Here is a 17,655-nt window from a genome sequence, read left to right as displayed (position 1 = left end):
TCTTTCAAGGCTTTCTTGGACCTCCCTTTAAAATCTTCTTTCCCTTTCCTTAAATCAGGTTCCTAACAGTCTTAACTTTGCACTTTGCATTTTAACTGTGACAAGCAAAAGATGTTTATGTTGAGAAGAAAAAACCAACAAGGATAGCGTTTGTTAACCATTTTCTGGTATGTTGAGCATCTGCAATCCAAGCTAATTGTCTGAGTGCGAGAGGAAATGCACTCCGAGTATCATGAGTTCCTATGAGAGGAAATGCGCTCTGAGTATCATGAGTTCCTATCTGTCAGTGTCCCGTACAGCAAGCACAGTGCCATGCACAATGAATACGTAAAATGAAAAGATTTCAAATTAAAAGAAGAAACTCGATTCTCAGAGGTTTGTTTGCTGGCGTTAGGATTGCTGATACAGTCATAAGGATCCATTCCCAGGAATTACAACTGTGCCTCCTGGTGCATTGACTATACAGGAGACACATGACATTACTGAACATCAGTAGAGTATTAAGAGGAAAAAGAAATCAACACCTACAGTGTTAAAGACCTAAATACTGACAAGTTCATTTTAGAAAACCATCATCTGAATGAAACCTTAGATTAGAGCATTCAGGGAGTTTTGAGTTGCTATGGTTGGCGATTTCATCTGCTTAACTGTAGTGTTAAGATGGAAGCAGGCTGTAGGCCCAGGGGTGAATGTGTGACCATATTCTCCTAAGGAAATCGGTTGCAGATATGCAGATAAACACAGTAAGAACTTGACACAAGAAGGGAAAAGCAGGTGTTTTAGCCTTTCCTGTAAAAAATTGTTAAGCTTTTAAAAATGAAACTCTTGTGTGTCACACAGATAAAAATAGACACACCAGTTTACAGAGGTTACACATGCATCATGCGGAAGCTTGACTGGTTGGTGGGGAAGAGAAGTGACTGTCTCTGCTTCCCCTCTCTCACTTGCTCCTTTTGGTTATTTCCCAGTAATGGGGACCAGGTGAGGAAGGTCTTGGAAGTCTTGTCTCAGACTGTGAAGGGACTGCCCTTTCCTGCTGACTCAGCTACCCTGTTTTCCTACCCTGCCTTCTCCACTCCCACCATGGAGCTGTTTTTAAAAGGGAAGGAACAAGAAAAACCCGTTTCACTGGGAAAAGCATCCAGACACACTCACTCATCCTCTGGATAGGAAGAGTGGCAGCTCCTGAGGTTTGAAACCTTCAGCCCAACTTGTCTCTGGCCCTGTGGTCCTGCTCCTGCCTGCTGTGCGCCAAGAGTGGATCTGGGAGTTGGCAGGTGGGCGTGGGGACCAGGAGTCTGGGTAAGTGTCAGGCATGGCCTTTAAAAATAACTTGTTTTTCATTTTGGGAACATAACCTCCCTGTTCCATTTTGTTAGCAATCAATTTTTAACTCTAAGGTTCCGTGGGACGTGTTTAAAACTCTTCATCTTCCTGGAATGAATGAGCTTTTTAGAAGATTTATCTAGTGGGAGAAAAAGACTTACCAGCCAAATAAAAGGCCAGGGTTAAAGTACAAGATATGAATTTAAGTGAGCACTTGGTACCAAGTGTAGAGATGGGGCTCATGCAGGGACTTGGTTGATTAGAGACGGTGATAGGCTTTGCAGAGATGCACATTCAGAGGAGTATACTATGATGGGGCATGGGTACCACTTATATGCTGGATAGGGTTGGACATACAAGGTTTGGTTCCTTCTTTCTAGGTCTGCTCCTTTAAGTTAAATTCCTCCCTGAATCATGGACTCCTGTCTGACTTTGGAGACAGGGTGGTGTAGTTTTCTTATCTCTTTTCTTTTCTTTATTTCTTGCTTTCTTTTTTTTTTTTTTTGTTCTTTTAAGTAGTAATTGTTACAATGCTTCCAAATTGCAAAACTCTATACCGGCTGGTATTTTTATTCTTTGATTACCAGACTCAGAAGTTTAAATTTAGAATGTTAAAATGTCCTTTGTATACATTTCGAAAACTAAAAAGCATCTGTAAAGATGTTGATTTTAGGCATTTTTCCAGACTGTAAAATGGAGGTGGGGAAAGTGCTTGCCTGGCCTTGGTTGGGTGTGGTGTCATGCATATGTTAAATCCACCACTAGGGAGCAGATAGGAGGATCCCAGAGATTATGCTAGCTAACCAGCAAGCCTAGCTTTAGTTCAACAAGAGGGCTCTCTCTTTATTTTTCAAAGGTATACTGTGAATAAGGAACAATGCGAGCGTGCACGCGCGTGCTCGAGCACACATACACACACATACACACAGAAGGTAAGAGAAGAGAAAGGGAGTAGGGAGAAGGAGCATGGAGGGAGAGAGCGAGGAGGAGAAGGAGGAAATAATGTGCCAAGGTTGCTGAAACAGTTTGATGGCTTAGGTGCTAAAGGCACTTGCCACTATGTCTGATAAGCTGAGCTCAGGCTCTGGGACCCACTGGTGAGAACAGAGTACGGCATGCTATTCACTGATTCACAGGAGCACCATCGTGTGTGCAGGCACCCCTTATATGCACACAAACACAAGTTAAAAAATGCCCACATGCATCACTCTTATGCCTACATGTTTCTGAACCATGTGCATGCCTGCTACCTGAGGATGCTAGAAGAGAGGATTGGCCCCCTGGCACTGGGGTTACATACTGTTGTGAGCTACCGTGTGGGCTTTGGAAGAGAGGCTCATGAAATTATCCACTGAGCCATCTCTTCCGGTGCTTTTGAAATTTTCTTCAAAAGAGTGTAGCAAATTACTTAGGGCAGCAAATACATTCTCCATTGATTATACTGGGAATGTGCGTTTAACTTTTCTAAATCTTAGGATAGACTTTGCATTTGGCTGTAGGTAGACTGTTCTTAGAAAACAAATCAGATCAAGGAACAACATTGCTGTCCCTTGAGCTACCACCCCCTTGTTTCCCTCCTAATATATTTATTGAGCAACTCTTAGATGATGCTTTCTACAACAGGGATTTGAAAGGATGATCCCCACTAAGTGTCAGATTAATCACAGTAAGCATGTATTCTCAGCATTGGTTGGACTTAGAGTTTTCCAACTCTGTAATGTAATGGTGTGGAGAGGACACAGTAGAGATCAAATGAGGTTTGGTTTTTCCTGGCCCAGCGGTATGTATGCATTCTTAGGGTGCTGAATGGTGGGGGTGGCCATCAGCTTCGGGGCAGCTGTCACACTGTGAAGGGAACAGGCTTAAATATGCATGTTTTCAATGTGCGGTGCCGTCTACTTATCATTTTGTTGGCTTTAAGTCTATCCCAAACCAGAGAGTGATCCGTGTGCATCACTTTCAACTGAGATTTGCTGCTTAAGAGAGAAGCAAATACCGGGAGCGGCAGCACAGGGACCCTGGGGAGGATGCCTTTCTGGAGGAGTGCTCAAATGCAAACGTGAAGTAAGCTAGAGGATGGACACACCCAGAAATTTAAAGGAACATATATGAGTTATGAGAAGAATGAATGAAGTGTTGAAGCAGTGACTGTCGCATTGGATTCCATAATGAGTCCTTTCAGGGTGTTCTACAGTGAGGAACTGAAGCTTCTTCTATATTGCCTTAATTCTGCTGGTCTACCTAGTTGTTACACTTTGTTAAGCTGGGGAGAGCTTTGCTCTTAAGCTACTGAACACACGTTGGTGATGATACTGTGCCTTAGAAAACCCAGACCTAAGTTGGGATGCAGCTCAGTGGTAGACTGCTTCTTAGCATGCGTGGAGCAGTGGGGTTAAGCTGAGTTCAGATTACAGAGAGAACATCCACCAGGAACCACTTATATATTGAAAATGTTACAGATCAATTCATCTACATTCATCTTCTATATGGCATGATAATATTGGTTTACTGAAGCTTTCTTCTTAGTGCCTATAGAACATTTAAGAAATAAGGCATTCATATTTATGTGTGCATGTGTGCATGTACACTTGTGTGCTTGCCTGTGTGTGTGTGTGTGTGTTTCATGGAAACAACTTACTAGCACCATGAGGGTCCCAGTGATGGAACTCTGGTCATCGGGCTTTGTTGCTGGTGCCTTTGCCTACTGTGCCAATTCACCAGTTTCCTCCTTATTGTTTGAGAAACGCAATCTCACAGAATCGGGAATGCCCTGATAGACCAGGTCCACTGGCCTGAATCAGGGATCCTTCTTCTCTGGATCTCTAGTGCTGGGATTGCAAGCAGGCACACTGCCCTGTCTAGCTTTTTGTGTGGATGGTGTGAATCCAAACTCAAGTCTCCACGCTATGGACCAATACTTTCCTACCTGGAGCATCTCCCTTGCACAGTGTTCTCAACTTGTGAGTTGTAATCCCTTTGGGAGTTGTTTGGTCCTTTCACAGGGGTTGCATATCAGACATTGTGCATATTGGATATTTACATTAGGATTCCTTAACAGTACAAAATTACAGTTATGAAGTAGCAAAAAAAAAAAAAAAAAAAAAAAAAATTCATGGTTAGGAGTTACCACAACATAAGGAACTGTATTGATGGGTCCTAGCATTAGGAAGGCTGAGAACCACAGCTCTAGCACATGAAAATTCTTAACATAAAACTGGATGTTGAGATCAAGATGGCTCAGCAGATCAGGCACTGATTACCTTTTGACCTGAGATAGGTTCCAGTAGACCATATAATGGAAGGTGAGACCCGTAAGTGGCTCTCTGTTTTCTAGGTGCACCACACCCCTCTTAAAAAATATGTTAAAAAAGGAAGTTTAATAGGGCTTTGGAAGTCATTTAGTCTTGATTCTCATCCCTGGCTTGGTACCATATCTATTAACCTGGCTTCTCATTTCTTGTAATAATCCAGGAAATCCAGGAATGGGAATTCTCTCCCTCTACCTCCCTCCCTCTCTGCACCCCCCCCCCCAGTATATCTGTCTGTCTCTGTCTCTTGTCTCCCTCCCTCCCTTGCTTAAAATAGTGGCTAGAAGAGGAAAGTGGAGGCTGAGCTAATTGTTGAACCTAATGTTAAAAGAAGCACATTTTATCCAATGAAAGACAGCTTTTTAACTGAGTGGCCATTGAAAAGCACACATTGTTATAAACCACTCATGTGAGGTACTAGATTAGATCTTAATATTCGTTCCAATAAATCTTTTAATTTTCGTTCAATGCCAAAGAACATGTACCAAGAAGCGAACTCTTTTGTTACTCTTTTATAGTATATGCCTTGCTGCTAGGAGCATGTTCTAGCTGTGCGTCCAAAGGCAGCATGTTAAGGAAGGTTGTAGCAAACAGTGAGCAAGCTCTGGTGTGGCAGAAGATCACGGCTGTTCTGTGGAAATGATTATTTTCATTAGAAAAGTGATGAGCGCTTGTGGGCTTCAGCTCAGAAGTGTACTCCACTAAAAAAAATTAAAGGGACTTACAATGATATTTTTTATGGGTGTAGAATTAAAATCCATCCAGTTCTTTGTACATGAGATTACTTGCTTGTTGTTGATTTGTGTGACATTTGTGATACTCATATGCAGCATGTTGTTAATGTCAATAAAGCAGAAGACAAAAATGTATATATTAAGTGAAAATCTAATCTATGGAGCAATTTAAAACATGGAGCTATAAATCTCAGCAATGAGTTGCAAACTACATACAAATAATGATGTTGCTAGGACAAAATTGTTCAGAAAATGGGTAACAAGGTTGAAAACCCACAAAGGTGGGCACTGTTGGAAAACTTGCTATGTAGAGTGGCAGATCCTAGGATGCCATCTGTGGCTACCTACCTGGTCTAGGATGTTTAATTTTTATAATTCTAGGCTAAAGCATAGTACTAGGATATACTTGATATACAGTTCTTTTAAATTAAAGTATACCTTCCATATTATAAGTATAAATTCTATTATAGGACTAAGGTAGTAAATGACTAGGTGAGTAAAGTCTCTGGCTGCCAAGAATAACAACTTGAGTTCAAGTCTAGTGGTCCACAATTGGAATAAGGACAGATGCCTGAGCATTATCCATTCTCCCCGTAGGACCTGTGGTATGTCTTCCCTCCCTCCAACAGACAAATAAATTTGATGTGAAAATAAAATAAATAGATTATAAAGAAAGAAACCTTTAGCAATATTTGATGCTGTTCATGAGATTTCAGTTGGCTTCTATGCTTGCTGCATTACTGAAGATTACAACCTCCTAAATGAACATTTCTCACTGGAAGAGATGTTTAGAATGCTTGTACCTGTGTGAGACATTGAGATTTTAGTGAGTTTGGCAAAGCTTTTGGTAATAGGAGCATAAATGTTACCCTGGAGACACACACATGGCAGAACTGTCTTGGTGGCTTCCACATACAAAGCTATTCTTATGGGCTTCTATAAACTTCTAGAACAGTGGTTCTCAACCTTCTTAATATGCTGTAGCCATTTAATAGAGTTCCTCATGTTGTGATGACCCCCATCTATATAATTACTTTTGCTGCTACTTCATAAATATAATTTTGCTGCTGTTATGAATTATAATGTAAATATTTGTGTTTTCTGATGGTCTTAGGTGATCCTCTGTAAAAGGGTTGTTTGACCTGCAAAAGGTCATGATCCGCAGGTTATGAACTACTGTTCTGGAAGAAGCGAAGTTGAGTGACCGGAATATTAAAAATGGATTAGGATTGACTGTCTTTAGAAACTCAGTTAGTTGGAAGGAAAGCAAACAGGTGGAGCAAGGTTTTGTTCTAACTGTATCAGTTAGAGCTCCACGGGCTTCATCTTCCTCATGTCTGTATTTAAGAACTTTGTTAATTCCCACTTTAAGGAAGGGTGTTAGATACTTCTCATGAAGGAAACTGGTTTTAAGTGTATGAAAGATTGGTCCTGAAGATGTGTACTGTCTGAATGATAGAGAGGTAAAAGCCAGAGGGAATCCATCTATTGCTGCCCTGGGCTCTCTTCTCAGAGTTTTTCTGCTATTCTTTTTCCCTATCATTTGTCCTCTTTTTCTTTCCTTGTCATCTGTTCTTTCTTGTGATGACCTGTCTCTGTACTGGCTAAAATAGTTTGTTTCCTTCTCCCCCCATACCCTTTTCCAGCTATGACTGTGTGTTTCTAGACTGTGGATTCAAGTCTCTTAGGGGCATTTTGATTCATATGTATGGCCAGCAGTACACATAGATAATGTAGGACAATTCGTCCTCTCATTTATTTTTACACATGTTCAAAGTCATCTTCTCACTGTGGAATTTTGGGAGAATAGATTGAAAGTAACAAATAATATATATATATATATATATATATATATATATATATATATATATATATATATATATATATATTTAAAATCTTAAATAAGTTAGAGCAGTCTGCCTTGGCTTCTATTTAGAACAGCTTCTGCCATTCCTTCCCATCTTTCTTCCCTCAATTCCACTGAGCTTGACCCTGACTCTGCAGCCCAGAGATTAAAGAGATGCTCATCTTAAAACCGGAAACCAGAAATAAGAAAATAGCCTAGGGTACGTAAAGCTCAGAGTTTTTGTTTCTTTGTTTTGTTTCTTTAAATGAAAGGAAGTACTCTCAGAAGTACTGAGAAGAGGAGCCATGGGCCTCAGAAAGCAAAGTTTCTCCTACAGGCTGATTCTGGGGTAGGGAAACTCCTTCAAGAAGATGCAGGCTAACTTTGACTCCAGAGATTAAAAAGAGAAATGATTCATCCATTTACAGATATATTGTCTCAAATTCTTTGTTTGAGGACAGATAAAAGATAACGAAGAAAGAAAAATCCAGTGCTTCCATAAGGAAATGTAATAAAAATGCTGGGATGATAGAAATATTTCTTTTAAGGACAGGGTGGAATTTGGAGTCCTTTTTCTGTATAGCAGTAGGGTTTTCTTAAAATGCTGGCCTTACCTGAGTCAATGATTTTCAGTCAAGTATCTCCCAGGTAACCTTGGCTCTATATGGTACCTGCCTGGTCTTCAATGTCCTCACTTAGAAGCTGCAGTTAAAGTACCGAGGACCATGGAAATGAGATTTGTGGAAAGCATGAGGCAGAGTTTTGGAAGTTTGTACTCTATGAATGGTGACCATTAGGCATATTAGTGATGATGGCATGTCCCTTTAATATGTGATGTGTTACTGCTGGATATTTCTCTGGAGCTTTGTAATTAGTCATGCAAAGTGATGGTCCCCTTTTAGAAACAATGAAAATGCTTTCTTCTTTGCTTCTCTCTTACTGATGTAAGCTTAGAAAGTGATGTAACTTGGGACTCTGGAGCACTTAGCACAGTGCTCAGAGGAATCTGTATGAACATGGAGAGAGTCTAGCGCTGAAACTTACTCATTATTAGTCTTTATGCAATATGGCTATTTGGAATCTGTACAGTTTTAAAGTAGTAGAGCTCACACACACACACACACACACACACACACACACACACACACACACACACACACACACACACCATACATAAACAACCTTACTCATGCTATCATACCACAGTTGGGTACCAGATGTTTTCATGCACCTCATTCCTTCCTTAGATGCACAGAATTTTACTTATGACCACATGATAATCAGATTTCCCCATTTTTCTTAAATGGGTTTATCATAGTCATATTATAATGGTACATTACCTTTTTAAAACCCATTAATAATTAAATCCCACGTGTCTTTGAAAGGGATTATTTACAGTTTTTTGTCTCAGATGCTTGGTTCCTTTAGTGAGCTGTTTACTCTTATGGTTTTCTGTTCACTGTAGAATTAATTCATGAATGTAATTATGGAATCAGGGATTATCAATGTGTTTTATTAATTTACTTTTTGTCTTTCTCCTTTCCAAACAGTTCTGATCCCTGATAATGATAGATGAGGAAGTGTCTCTTTGTCACTTCGACACAGCGGCAAGACTAGTATTAATTATAAACCGTGAGTTGAGTGAATGTTGCAGTACTTCATCTTTTTTGTAAATATCTTTCTTTAGAAGAGAAGAAAGGATACTGGGGAAGGATTAATGCTCTGGCAAAGACCCAATTTCCATTCCAAGCACCTATGTCAGACAGTTCATAAGGACCTGTAACTTCTGTTTCAGGGGCTCTGATGCTCTTCTGTCTTCCATCCATACAGGTGGTATACACACACACACACACACACACACACACACACACACACACACACACGGTGCACACATGCCCGCACACATAAATAAATAATAAATAATTCTGAAATAGAATTTCAAGACAGAGAAATAGCCTTCAGATAGTAGTATGTCAGTATTGGATTGAAGCAAGTAGGTGTCATGGCTTCGAATAGTCTTGAGCTGTTAATAGAGTTGAAGTAACTGAGTATTAGAATTGCCTTTGAGAAAAGCTTATTAGTATAACCAACACACTTTTACTTTCTGGTATTGAAGATTGAATTCAGGGTTCTGCATATGCTAAACAAGCTCTACCAATGAGCCATATTCCAGTTTTCTTTTTATATACTCACTATTGAAAGTGCATTCAGCAATACCAAAGTCTTTGAAGTAAAAATTAAAAGGGCAGAAACCATTAAAATATATATTTCTATATTTTAGGTACCATCATCCATTACTTAACACGATATGGATTTCAATCTCACACTATTTGAAACTTCAAAACAGTATCAGCAGCCACTGTTTTATCTTTTTATTGTCCCTTTAAAAATGCTTTAATAAAATCTATTCCTTAATGTCTTTTTGTTCGATTGTGATGTGTGCATGTTTTTGAGTGTGTGCACCTGTGTACATGTTTATGAGTGCACATGCTTATGAGTATGCCCATGTGTACATGCTTATGTGTGTGTGTGTGTGTGTGTGTGTGTGTGTGTGTGTGTGTGTGTGTGTGTGTGTGTGTGTGTGTGCATGTGCATTCTGGTAGACAGAGAGGCTAGATGTCAGTGTGTCTAGTATCTTTATTGCTCTCCTGTTGATCATTTGAGACAGTTACTGTGCTGGTTGGTCTAAGCTGGTAGAAGCTGAACTTCTTTAATCCATTGGTCTCCACCTCACCAGCCCTAGAATTGAGGGAGCTTACTAACATTCCTTGCTTTATAATGGAGGGGGGCGTCCTAAGCATTCTACTCACTAAACCACACCCCCACCACTACCTTAGGTTTTATAATACCAAGTGTACAGACTTTCCTTCAAAGTCTTGCCTCTGTACCAATTTGTAGGACACTTCAAAGACAAGTATATATGCAATCTGTACCTGACTTCGCTCTTTGAGACAACCTGTGGGGCCCTTTATAAACAGACATCCAACTGAGGGCATATCTTTGAGATGCAACATTAGGAGACAGGAAAGGAGATGTGCCTATAGTTGAACAGGGGTGGAGGGGGGGTATGTTCTGTGAGAGTTTAAGAGAACACAGGCAAGAGTAGATTAAGGAGGAAAGCAGAAACGTGGTATGGAATTCCGAGGTCCCTGTTGTCTGCATGTAGTCTATTGTAAGCTGTAGGACACGTTATTCTCATTATGTGATTCATTGTTTGATTGACTGTGCTTTTGCTAAGTTAACCCTGCATCGTTTCTCTGTGTTCCTTTTTGGAATAGTTCTTCTCTTATTTTTTAAAGAACAATGACTTGTTTCTCTTTGGTTCTTCCTCCCCTGCCGATGCTGTGGTCTCAGCTAGAAGCATCCCTCTCCACAGTGTGAAGATGCATAGGAAGGCTTTCCTTACTGTTACAAACCCTGAGCTAGCTCCCTAATCTTCACACAAAAAAGCTCCCACAAAGCCACATGGGGCACATGACTGTGCTGTGGCAATGGCTGAAGAGTCCCGAAGTGCACAGGTGGAAGGAAGCCTGGGCTCTTCTGGTTCCTTTGAGCCAGCTGTGGTTCTGAAGAAGGATGCTTGAAAACATTAGGAATTGCTGTAACTTCATTCCAGTTCCTGTTTGGTTGTGGTAGCTTTTGTTTTTTGCTTTTTGTTGTTGTTGTTGTTGTTGTTGTTGTTGTTATTGTTATTGTTATTGTTTGTTTGTTTTACATTTTCAAACAAATTTTAACAGGTCTGATTTTTCAGAGTGGAATGATTTTTTTCTACTCTCAGGAATTTCAAGATGAGTAAGACTTGGTTTGTTATTCCAAAACCAAAATGTAGGCAAATGTTTATATTTTACATCACTGTATCAGCTAGCAAATATATACACACATGTATGTAAATTATAAAGAAGAAAACTCTTGGTGATTATGCAGGGAGCACCTCTGTGGCCACAAAGTAGCAAAAACTTCTCTTTGGAGTGTTTATTGATTTTCAAATAGTAACTCTGAAAAAATCCCAGGCAACCAACATGTGAGAACATAGCAACATGCATTCATAATTTTCAGCATAATGCAGTATATTCCAAATGACTTCAAAGCTGTGGCAGGAGATAGGCATTGGAGGGAGCATTTGGACCCTTCATCTGAGTAGATTAGAGAAAGAGAATTAAGAAGGAATGCCATTTGCATAAAAGCACTTCCTTTGCCACCTCTGGAGTCTTTTTTTAAAGAAGTATGGGTTAATCTCACCCTTTTATTAAACTACTTTAAGCTTCTTTCCAAAGATCAGAGCCAAATTGGAGGATTTATTTCCTCACCTGGCATTAAAAGACTGCTGTCAAACAAGTAGGCAGCTTCCGGCAGGCAAGAGAGATGGCGTTCTCTTCTGTTTCTTGTATATTTGCATCGGTTCATGGCTTCTAAGGTGTTTTAAATTCCCAGAGGAGTCTGCTTCCTTTCAACTCTATTATATATAAATTGTTACCTGAATGGGTTTGCAAGAGATCAAAGAAAGTGTCATCTTAGTAAATAGAAGAAATATTTTGAGCTATTTATAAAGAGAGCTTTATTTATGTTTAGATGTTAATGTAGTTAGAACAAACAGTGGGTTGTTAAAGGCTGAGAAGTGTCAGAATGGTTGGAAGTATGACTTTTGTGGAGTCTCAAACATCTGAACTGTTTTTGAAGCCAGAAGAACTAATAAAAATTAATCTGATGAGGAGGATTTTCTTGTCGGGTCTTTTAGCCAGTCTAGCTGTCCTGGGTATATTTGCATTTATTGGGACCGGGTTTGACTCAACCAGATGATTTTGCCTGTCCTCCAAAATATATTTTTTATATACCAGTGGTGTATTGATATTTATACTTATTTAGGATTGCCAATACTAGCGAAGATAAAATCAATCAGCAGAACTCTTGTAACATGTGCCCATGGACTTATTGATTTTGATACAAATGTTTTGCCTCCAATGCTTTCATGAAGTTAAGGCTTAGGATCTGGTAGCCGGCTTGCTGTGTATCAGAAATATATTTGTGAGAGCATAACATAAAAACCTGTATCCTGATCAATTCTTTTTGATTAGTGGAAACAGAAGCTTTTCACTAATATATGTACTGTGTACAGCAAGTGTGGAAACCTGATACCCTGAGTGGAGATCTACAGTGAGGGTTGTGTTGATTACATGGTGGTGTGTGAGACTGGAATTTAAAATACGTGGTCCCATTATGTCTTAGTTTTATATGTTATCTACACGAAGAAAAATGTTGACATTCCATTTGTATCTTGGGAGCTGTAAGGAGATTGCCATAGTGCTGACAATGTGGATTTAGAGGCTCTAAATTTCTTTGTATATCATAGTCTGAGGGCCAGAATAGGAACTTAGTACATTATTGGCCATGATCTATCCTGAGAACCTTTAAGACATTAGCCCTGTTTCTCATACTCCTTCTTTTCCCCCTTGAGATCTGTGGAAATGTGCCCAATGGTGCCCGGTCAGAATAAACAGATTTGCTTCTGACTGCAATTGATGGCCGTCTCCACCTTTCCTGCTCCACTAGCTTCAGGGAAATCTTACATAACTCACGTCTGTGTTAGAATCTCTGAGTGTGAACTGACTTAGAAATGTAGGGCTGTTTGCCTGTGTAGTGAGTTAAGATAAGGCCATAGTGGAATACGGACTTTGAATCTAACATGGCTGTATGCTCCATGGTTTGCAGTGAAGACACTATGTGATGAGGCAGCGGTTGGAGTGATGTGTATACAAATCACAGATTTCACCATTGACAGCAAGAGCGGAAACCAAGAGAAGGGCATGGGGCCGATTTCCCATTGTCTTGAGAGTAACTGCAGCCCCCCAGACACAGTTTATTTGTATAGAAACTGTCACTCCAACATGCAGAAGGCAGAGGCAGGAGGATGACTATAAGCTGAGGTAAGTTCTGGACTACCTAAATTCAGGAAAGCTGGGGATGCAAAGTAAGATACTTTCCCCAAACAAAACAAAACGAGGAAAGAAAAGAGAGGGGTTGAGGGTGTGACTCATTGGCAGAGTTTGACTTCTCAGACTGGTTTTTAGAGTAGCCAGTAAATTTCAACAAGGCTTATAGTAGCTTTTCTTTTTTCTTTGAATTTAGAATATGTGGACTTCCTATTCCTCACAAAGAATTGCACATGCAGAATACATTGAGAGTTATAACAGCATTAAGTTAGATACATTGTCCTCTACATAGTTACAGTCAAGTTGTGAAATCTTGTAAGTAATGCTAAGAATATTTTTCTACCCTCCTTATATAATATATATTTATTATATCAAACACTTCTATCCAATTCAAATGTAAGGACAACTAACCACCAAAGTTAGGGTCATAGACTTTGAGCTCAAAATCATCGTTTTTGACTCTCCCATTGTCCGTTTCTACAGTAACAACAACTCAACCTCCTGACTTTACTTAGGAAAACTGTTTCATCTCTTCTTCTTCTCCCTCAGAATTCGGTGGCTCTAAGAGACAAAAGCCAATGTACATTTGTCTTTGACTTTTTCCTAGAAGTTTAAGTCTGACAAACATTAACAGCAACAACAACAAAAATCATTTGCATGCAGAGACCTTGCAAGGCACATACTTTTGGACCTGTAGTAAAGTTCTGGATTGGACTAAAGGCATTGAAAATAGAAGGTTATAATTGAAATGTCAGCAAATATAACTTTTAACAATTGCAGTCAATGCTGCCTGAATATTAAACATACCTGTTAACTACATTTCCCCTCTTCGCTATATAAATTTTAATATGCATTCCATATCTCTCCAGCCACATTTCCTGTATCAATAGTCCCCTGCGGCAATTTTATCTTTGAATACAAACTATTCTTGTTCAATATTTGAGTAGTGATAATGGGTTTTATTCTATAAATAACAGCCTTGGAAGCTTACATTAAAGGAGGAATAACTTTACCCTTTGCAACAACTAAGGTACTTTATATTCTAAATGGCAATTTTAATGTTTTATTCATTGCCAGTAAACAAACACAGGACAGTCAGAGCAAAGCACTCACGAGTAGGAACTGGGCAGATCTCGGGCTATGTTTGCGCTGTGTCTTCCTCCCACTGGGATGACATACCTAAGCTGCTAGAATATAGTATTCCATGCCCTTCTAGAACATTCTGAAAGTATAAGTAATACCTGAATAGTCATCTAAACGTTCCAGATCTGATAAGAACTCTAACATGGTGAAGGAGCCTTGTAAATTATTATTATTATTTTTTTGTTTTTAGACCTAAACTAATTTAAAAAGGTTCTTATCTCCTCTGCAACCTACTTCTTACACATTTTCTTAGAAAAAGAAAATTATTTTGGTTGTGTGGTTGGGAAAAAATTACTGTAAGGAGGGTTTATTCTGAATATCCTGTTTTGTTTTAAGTTATATGATTTTAAGTTTCATTAATACATTATTTATTTCTACTGATGATAACATTTATATTGATATATATATATATATATATATATATATCCCCCCAAAGCATCTAGAGAGGCAACAGGAAGAAACAGCAGTTTTTGTTGTACGAATTTATGTTGCTCTTGGCCCAGCAATGCACAGAGGCAGGTAAATCTGGAGTTTACAGTGTGCAGTTTCTTTGTCCTCAGAGATATTTGAATCTGAAGGTCAGAAGCATACAGTCCATGTAATGAACTTGCTGATGTGTAACCTATGGCGTGTTTTTTATGCATGGCTGTTTATAATAAAAATTGGAGATTTCATAAATGGGAATAGGGTCTTCATCTTGTTTCCACGTAACTCTGGAGCAGAGGTTGTCAGGTGCAGGGGGCTCCTCTAGAGGACATCCATCGCCCTTGCCTGTTCAGGCCACACTTGTGTCCCTTTTCTCATTCACTTTCTACCTCCCGTGAGCACTAAGATTCATAGCTTCCTGAGTCAATCTGCTGCAGCATTCAAATTAGGAGACTGTGGGTTCATTACAGGTGTGCAGATTGCTGGCTTCCTCAGGCAATTGGGAATGATGTGAAAAACGGGAGCGTATTGGGCTAGTCATCAAGTAGATTCATGCCTGGCTTGGTACCCAAGGGAGTCCCAGATGTGAGGGCTCAGAGCATCATTTTAAGGAGGAGCCATGGAGAACAGCCTAGAGCTAAGAGTTTTTTTTCTTCTTCCAGGTTTGTTTTATTTTTTTATGTGCACAGTTATTTTGCCTATATACTTGTTTGTGTGCTCACAATGCACATGCCTGTTCCCGGAAGAGGCCATAGAAAGGCATGGGATCTCCTAAAAATTAGTTAGAGGCAGTTGTGAGCTATCATTTGTGGGGATTAAATTTGTGTCCTCTGGAAGAGCAGCCAGTGGTCTTACTCACTGAGCCATGTCTTGGGCCTGGAGACCAGTGACACTGGAAAGGCCTTTCTGGCATTCATGGAAAGTAAATCTGAATGTGCTTTATTGTATCTGTCCTTGTTCTGACCTCATGGATTTGGACACATCAGTAACTTCTCACTTCTGGGCACAGTTCCATTTATCTTGTCTGCTAAGTATGCTTAGGGTGACAGCTGCCTGCCTCTAAAGTGTCTTATCCAAGTAGGGAGGATACTTGTAAGAGTTTGTATGTTTGACAGCATCAGTCACATGTTGTACTCTATGGAGAACATAGGACGAACATTTTGATGTGATATGGGGTTGATTTTTGAAGTGTGTTAATTTCTATGAAAGCTATGAAAACTTGCAAAATTCCTTAAGCACACAATACATTCTTTACCCCCTTTTATGCCTTATGAACATTATGCACTGTGTCAATTTGTTTCCTTAGAAGAACATCCAAGGACAGTCAAAGGAGTAAGAGCTCATAATACCAAGAAGTAGATAGAGGGGACAAAATGTTATCATCAGTAGGTTTGACATTTTGAAATTAGTAGGATTGTCTGACTGGGGTTTCTGAACCGAACTGTAATATAATATTCCTGGCTGTGTTCAGGTTAATGATGTATACTGCCCAGTGCATTTCCCATTAGCAGTGAAGGGGCTGTGTGATGCAGAGTTGGCTACATTTTATGTTATCAATTGAAGCAGAGCTATGCTGCAGGATTTAACGGTGAACTCGGGAGTGGATGCTAGGTTCTATTTTGGGCCCTCTGGGACTCATTTGGTTTTAATAGGCTATGAGGATTATGGAAAGTCCTTGACACTTCCATGCAGGCATGGCTGTGCATGAATGAGTCTGATTTGGAAGATACATGTATTACTTCTCAGATCACTTTTTAAGAGTTTTTCCGAAAAACTAATGATTGATAATTTAGTGAGATAAAAATCAGGTACCAGCAAGCATCAAATACATTCTGGACAATTATAGCTCTCCAAGGGGGCAGAAGACTACATTAAACTAACAGTACATGTTATGATATGTTTATATCCAGATACATTAAATGCTAGATTAGACAAGAAAACATGTCTTTTGAGATGTCAGTGGACAGAACAGACAAGTCATTAAAGGCTACTGCACAAACTGTAAGAGGAAGCTGGGGAGATTCCTAATGTGTGCTACAGTGAGTTGAAATGTGAGCCCTTGATCAAAACTGTCCAATAAATATAAGTCAAACAGGTTGTATAAGTCTCTAATTGCCTCATTAAGAACACAAAACAAAATGGAAGCTCATTTTAATATCATGGCACATCTATTCTAGTGCATACAGATAACAGTTTCTACATGTTATTAGCAGACATAAAATACTAAAAATTATATTTTGAACAATTTTTTGGAATTATTACAGAGCAATGTCATGGAACTGGACACATTACCAGTGTTCCATAGACTCATTGGCTACTGATGTAGCCACTGGTAGTAAATCAGCCCGTTTTTAACGCTCTCATCAAATTTTCCCGTGCTCTGATTTCTAGCATTTGAACAAAATCTGCTGATGTACTCTCTGAAATATGGCAATTTAAAAGGGAAAAAAGTCGACTAGATTTAAGTGGAAAGGGAAGGAAGGAGTTGAAGTGTCTGATTCAGTGAAAGAAAGATTGAAGTTTCTAGTGAAAGTAATCAAGGCATGATTCGCTTGTTGAAGAAGCCAAATGATTATCTCCGGGAGGCCATGGAACGGAGGAGAGAAGTCATGGAAAATCAAGGCTAATTCTGGGATACTTTAAATTAGTTAAAATAAACTAAAACTCTTCATGAGCAGGTGCCCTGGTGGGTGGCTCTCCAGAGGGACTTTCCCCTTGTGTGTTTAATTGATTTCTACCACATGGATGTGAAAACATAGGAGCCAATCTTCCATGACTTCTGTCTCTCTGTGGGAATGTAGTGAGTTAGTCTATGTGTTCTAGAAATAGCATTATTATTTCCCTTTTTATACTGGGCATGATTTAAGCAGGGGACAGGCTTTCCTGATTTTCTTTCCTGATCTTTGACGTTGGTAGTGCCTGTGGTGTAGGTATTCTTAGTTCCA

This window comes from Micromys minutus, assembly GCF_963924665.1.
Source record: "Micromys minutus genome assembly, chromosome: 5".
NCBI classification, from domain to species: domain Eukaryota; kingdom Metazoa; phylum Chordata; class Mammalia; order Rodentia; family Muridae; genus Micromys; species Micromys minutus.
This window is presented reverse-complemented; position numbering follows the sequence as displayed.